Source organism: Triticum aestivum, chromosome 5B (assembly GCF_018294505.1).
Source record: "Triticum aestivum cultivar Chinese Spring chromosome 5B, IWGSC CS RefSeq v2.1, whole genome shotgun sequence".
Classification (NCBI taxonomy): Eukaryota; Viridiplantae; Streptophyta; class Magnoliopsida; order Poales; family Poaceae; genus Triticum; species Triticum aestivum.
In genome coordinates this window covers 66,759,510-66,766,374 of record NC_057807.1, presented here as the reverse complement: position 1 = coordinate 66,766,374, position 6,865 = coordinate 66,759,510, and positions in this window count along the sequence as shown.

Sequence of the window (6,865 nt, the reverse complement as noted above, 5' to 3'; positions counted from 1 at the left end):
GTTCCCATTTTTGGGTCCATCTAGGGAGGCGCTCAACACGACGAACAAGGCAACTGGACTTATAATGCTTGAACACTCTCACTTAGCCATAGAATTCTATAATTTTAAATTTCAGCAAAGCCCCTAGTATTCGGAAGACCGAGTTCGGGGCGCTATCCACGCCTAGGCCGGACAAAGCCGGTTCCTTGCTCTAAGCGGCATAAGTCTTTAGGGACTCGAAAAGACCTCTCGAATAGCGACCAGCTCTCGCCTTATCATGACGGTCAGTTTTAGCTTTCTCCACTGAGGCGCTCGCCCAGCTCAACGGGGGCGCAATCGCAGTGGTTCTCCCAGTGCTACCTTAGCCGATAAAACGGAACGTAAGGTACCAAAACATGGGAGCCAGGCAAACCCAACTATTGACCCATGACATGATTCGGAGCCGATGCATATAGTGCTATAAGTTCGGGGTGCCGCACTTGTGAAAGTGTTCGGACTTATCACACCATAATGCGGCGAACCTAAGCCCCTGGTGTATTCGGCCGTACCAAAGTGTACGGATGCAAAATGTCATAAACGAACATATATAAAAAAGGGATGCAATTATAAGCAAAAAGCGATGCATTGTTTATTCAGAAATACTGCCATGAATGCAGAACGATACAAATAGTGCGGTAAGCAAGGGGTTGGACTATTAAACATGTCCCCCTCCAGGGGTAGGCTGTGGAATGGTGTATTAAACAGATTTTAATGCTCGTAATAGAGACCACCTGAGTGTTCGTTGTAGCCTTTCTCCTTCCCTGGCTGTTGCATCGTTAGTTCGGCAGGTCTGCTGCCAGACAGGGCCTCTGGTGAATGGAGTCCTGTGGGTAAGAAAAAGAAAAAAAAGAAAAAGAGCGACACACTTAGGATCCCCTGGTGTGGTTGAGCTGCACTCTGGGCCTGCCGTGGTCATGCCCCTCCCCCTATGCCCATGGTATCTCCAGAGCGTAATGATGTACACGAAGGACTGGTCTTGCAATCATGCGAGGGCTGGGGTTGGGGCCGCATTGCTACGCGTGCTCGGAACGTGCCAGGTGGTCTTGATGTATGTTACTCCGGGCGCGCTTGGCCATGTCCGGTCGCTTAACGGCCGGACTTGAGAATTGTCTTAAGAGGTTGCTCTGTACTTCTGCCGCGAGAGCCGCTGTATGTTCCTCCATTCGGAGGGAGCGTTCCGTGTTTCTGTTGACCGTGATGACTCCTCGAGGGCCTGGCATCTTGAGCTTGAGGTATGCATAATGCGGCACCGCGTTGAACTTTGCAAACGCGGTTCGTCCGAGCAGAGCATGATAGCCGCTGCGGAACGGGACTATATCGAAGATTAACTCCTCACTTTGGAAGTTATCCGGGGATTCGAAGACCACTTCCAGTGTAACCGAGCCTGTACAATTGGCCTCTACACCTGGTATGACGCCTTTGAACGTTTAATCCTTAGGGGTCTATGCCCATCTTGTGCACTGTGTCCTGATAAAGCAGGTTCAGGCTGCTGCCGCCGTCCATCAGGACTCTGGATCCATCGACGATTGGGTCTAAAACCAATGCGGCGAATCCTCCATGGCGGATACTGGTGGGGTGATCCCTTCGATCAAAAGTGATCGGGCAAGAGGACCATGGATTGAACTTCGGGGCGACTGGCTCCATCACATATACATCCCTAAGTGCACGCTTCTGCTCCCTCTTGGGTATGTGGGTTGCGTATATCATGTTTACCGTCCGTACTTGTGGGGGGAAACCCTTCTGTCCTCTACTGTTCGGCGGCCGGGTCTCTTCCTCGTCATCGCTATGCAGCCCCTTGTCATTGTTTTCGGCAATTAACTTGCCTGCCTGCTTAAATACCCAACAATCCATGTTGGTGTGATTAGCTGGCTTTTCGGGGGTGCCATGTATCTGGCAAGAGCGGTCGAGTATTCGGTCCAAATTGGACGGACCCGGAGTAGTTCTTTTGAATGGCTTTTTCCGCTCACCGGGTTTAGAGCCTCTGAATCCGGCGTTGACTGTCGTATCCTCAGTGTTATCGCCGTTAATGCGGCGTTTGTTTTTGTTTCGACGCGGCCTGCCATTGCGGTCCTTGGTATTCGGACTGCCAGAATTTTTGCTGAGGTTGTTACTGCGGGCTAGCCAGCTGTCCTCCCCCACACAGAAGCGGGTCATGAGTGATGTGAGGGCTGCCATGGATTTTGGCTTTTCCTGTCCTAGGTGCCGGGCCAGCCACTCGTCGCGGATGTTATGTTTGAAGGCTGCGAGGGCCTCTGCATCCGAACAATCAATGATTTGATTTTTCTTTGTTAAGAACCGTGTCCAGAACTGTCTGGCCGATTCGTCTGGCTGCTGAATTATGTGGCTTAGGTCATCGGCGTCTGGTGGTCGCCCATATGTGCCCTGGAAGTTGTCAAGGAATGCGGCTTCCAGGTCCTCCCAACACCCAATTGACTCTGCTGGCAAGCTGTTAAGCCAGTGCCGAGCTGGTCCTTTAAGCTTGAGTGGGAGATATTTGATGGCGTAAAGATCGTCACCGCGGGCCATGTGGATATGAAGGAGATAGTCTTCGATCCAAACCGCGGGGTCTATTGTGCCATCGTAGGATTCAATGTTCACGGGTTTAAACCCTTCAGGGATTTGATGATCCATTACTTCATCTGTGAAGCATAGTGGGTGTGCGGCGCCTCTATATTGGGCAATATCACGACGTAGCTCCAGCGAGCTTTGTCTACTATGTTTGGCCCGGCCGGAGTTGCTGTATCCGGCGCGACGGTAATCGTCGTGCATCATGGGGCGCCCACGTGATCCATAGATCGATCTTTATTGTCTTGCCTTGTCCTCCAATATGTCCCGCAAGTCCGGCGCATTCCCCCGTGGCTTCGTACTTTTCGAGCGGTGCCGGGGTACGGTCCTAATGGAGGGCCTAGAGGCCTCTCTGTCGCGGCCACGAGGTGGTCGGTCTGCCATATTGTGCGCTGGTGATGAGGGTTTATACTCCTCCTCCTCTAATCGGGGGAGCAACTTGCGTTTTGGGTAGCTTTCGGATGGGCGTTCGAGTTCATACTCTTCGGCCGTCAGGACTTCAGTCCATCTGTCGGCTAGCAGATCTTGATCAGCACGGAGCTGTTGCTGCTTTTTCTTTAGGATGTTTGCTGTGGCCATAAGCCTGCGTTTAAAACGCTCTTGTTCGACGGGATCCTCGGGCACAACGAATTCATCGTCGTTGAGGCTTGCCTCATCTCCGGAGGGAGGCATGTAATTATCATCCTCTACCTCTTCGTCTGCCGCTCTCTCGTGAGGGCTGGCTTCTCCGTCCTCCTGTGCTGAATCTTGCTGGAGGGGGTTATCTTCGGCACTCTCTGGGGTGTTATTATCTCCGGTGCCGGAATCTTCATTCTTGCTGTGGCGGGATTTAGAGCGGCGCCGCTGATGTCGGCGCTTGGGCTGTTTCTTGGAGGAATCTGCCTCCGCTGCTTCTTCTCCGTTCCCATCCTTTGGGATGTCCACCATGTATATGTCGTATGACGAGGTGGTCTTCCAGTGCCCCGTAGGCGCTGGTTCCTAGTCGTCTCCTGCATCGTCGTCCATACCGTCGATGTCTTCGGAGCCGTAGTCTAGCATGTCGGTTAGATCGTCGACAGTGGCTACAAAGTGGGTGGTGGGTGGGTTTTGAATTTCTTCGTCATCCGCATCCCAACCGTCCTGACCGCAGTCCGGCCAGGGCTCTCCTGATAACGAGAGATGCTTTAGCAAATTTAGGATGTCGCCAAAGGGTGAGTGCTGAAAGATGTCCGCGGCGGTGAACTCCATGATCGGCGCCCAATCAGATTCGATTGGTAGGGGCGCAGGAGGTTCGGAGTTCGGCGAGGAGTCCGGCATCTTAGAGTCACGAGCTTTACAAAGGACAAGGTCAGTATTCGGCTCCATTGCCGTAAAGATTGCAGCTCCCGAGGCGGTGTCCAGCCACCTGTTCTCGATCTGCGCGGTCGGCTTCGAACTAGGGGTCGGAGCGGACTCATGTGCAGCTTCCAGGGCACTGTCCGGCGACAGAGCTAAATTATGCCCATCGTGACAGTGCGGCGCGCTCGGCTGTGGCTCGAATCCATCGAAGATCAAGTCTCCGCGGATGTCAGCCGTGAAGTTTAGGCTTCCAAATCTGACCTGATGGCCAGGGGCGTAGCTTTCGATCTGCTCCGGATGGCCAAGCGAATTGGCCCGCAGTGCAAAGCCGCCGAACACAAAGATCTGTCCGGGGAGAAAAGCCTCACCCTGGACTGTGTTGTTGTTGATGATTGAAGGAGCCATCAAGCCTATTAGTGACGACACAGAGGAACTCTCAATGAAAGCACCAATGTCGGTGTCAAAACCGGCGGATCTCGGGTAGGGGGTCCCGAACTGTGCGTCTAGGCGGATGGTAACAGGAGACAAGGGACACGATGTTTTTACCCAGGTTCAGGCCCTCTCGATGGAGGTAAAACCCTACTCCTGCTTGATTGATATTGATGATATGGGTAGTACAAGAGTGGATCTACCATGAGATCAAGGAGGCTAAACCCTAGAAGCTAGCCTATGGTATGATTGTTGTAATGGTTGTTCGTCCTACGGACTAAAACCCTCCGGTTTATATAGACACCGGAGAGGGCTAGGGTTACACAGAGTCGGTTACAATGGTAGGAGATCTACATATCCATATCGCCAAGCTTGCCTTCCACACCAAGGAAAGTCCCATCCGAACACAGGACGAAGTCTTCAATCTTGTATCTTCATAGTCTTGGAGTCCGGCCGATGATGATAGTCCGGCTATCCGGACACCCCCTAGTCCAGGACTCCCTCAGTCACCAAAACACATAACTCATATAATACATATCGTCATCAAATGTTAAGTGTGCAGACCCTACGGGTTCGAGAACTAAATAGACATGACTTAGACACCTCTCCGGTCAATAACCAATAGCGGAACCTGGATGCTCATATTGGCTCCCACATATTATACAAAGATCTTTATCGGTCGAACCGCAATGTCAACATACATTATTCCCTTTGTCATCGGTATGTTACTTACCCGAGATTTGATCATCAGTATCTTCATACCTAGTTCAATCTCGTTACCGGAAAGTCTCTTTACTCGTTATGTAATGCATCATCCCGCAACTAACTCATTACACACATTGCTTGCAAGGCTTCATATGATGTGCATTACCGAGAGGGCTGATACATCTCCAACGTATCTATAATTTTTGATTGCTCCATGCTACTTTATCTACTGTTTTGGACTATATTGGGCTTTATTTTCCACTTTTATATTATTTTTTGGACTAACCTATTAACCGGAGGCCCAGCCCAGAATTGTTGCTTTTTGCCTATTTCAGTGTTTCGAAGAAACAGAATATCAAACGGAGTCCAAACGGAATGAAACCTTCGCGAACGTGATTTTCCAACCGAACGTGATCCAGGAGACTTGGACCCTACTCCAAGAAGTGCCAGAGGCGTTCACGAGACTTGGACCCTGACGCTCCACCGACGTACTCCTTCCTCCTATATATACCTACGTATCCCCGAACGATCAGCACGGGAGCCAAAAACCTAATTCCACCGCCGCAACCTTCTGTAACCACGAGATCCCATCTCGGGGCCTGTTCCGGAGCTCCACCGGAGGGGGCATCCACCACGGAGGGCTTCTACATCAACACCATAGCCCCTCCGATGAGGTGTGAGTAGTTTACTTCAGACCTTCGGGTCCATAGCTAGTAGCTAGATGGCTTCTTCTCTCTTTTTGGATCTCAATACAATGTTCTCCCCCTCTCTTGTGGAGATCTATTCGATGTAATCTTCTTTTTGCGGTGTGTTTGTTGAGACCGATGAATTAGGGGTTTATGATCCAGTATTATCTATGGAAAATATTTGATTCTTCTCTGAATTCTTTTATGTATGATTGAGTTATCTTTGCAAGTCTCTTCGAATTATCCTTTTTGGTTTGGCCAACTAGATTGGTAGTCCTTGCAATGGGAGAAGTGCTTAGCTTTGGGTTCAATCTTGCGGTGTCCTTACCCAGTGACAGAAAGGGTTGCAAGGCACGTATTGTATTGTTGCCATCGAGGATAACAAGATGGGGTTTTTATCATATTGCATGAATTTATCCCTCTACATCATGTCATCTTGCTTAAGGCATTACTCTGTTTTTAACTTAATACTCTAGATGCATGCTGGATAGCGGTCGATGAGTGGAGTAATAGTAGTAGATGCAGAATCGTTTCGATCTACTTGTCTCGGACGTGATACCTATATACATGATCATTGCCTAGATATACTCATAACTATGCTCAATTCTGTCAATTTCTCAACAGTAATTTGTTCACCCACCATAGAATACTTATGCTCTTAAGAGAAGCCACTAGTGAAACCTATGGCCCCCGGGTCTATTCTCATCATATCAATCTCTATCACTTTATTTACTTGCTTTGTTTTTACTTTACCTTTTACTTTTCACTTTGCATCTATCTATCAAAAATACCAAAAATATTATTTATCATCTCTATCAGATCTCACTATCGTAAGTGACCGTGAAGGGATTGACAACCCCTAATCGCGTTGGTTGCGAGTTGCTATCGTTTTGTGTAGGTACGAGGGACTTGTGCGTGGTCTCCTACTGGATTGATACCTTGGTTCTCAAAAACTTAGGGAAATACTGACGCTACTTTGCTGCATCATCCTCTCCTCTTCGGGGAAATCCAACGCAGTGCTCAAGAGGTAGCAAGAAGAATTTCTGGCGCCGTTGCCGGGGAGGCTCACGCAAGCAAGTCAACTATACCAAGTACCCATCGCAATCCCTATCCTCGCATTACATTATTTGCCATTTGCCTCTCGT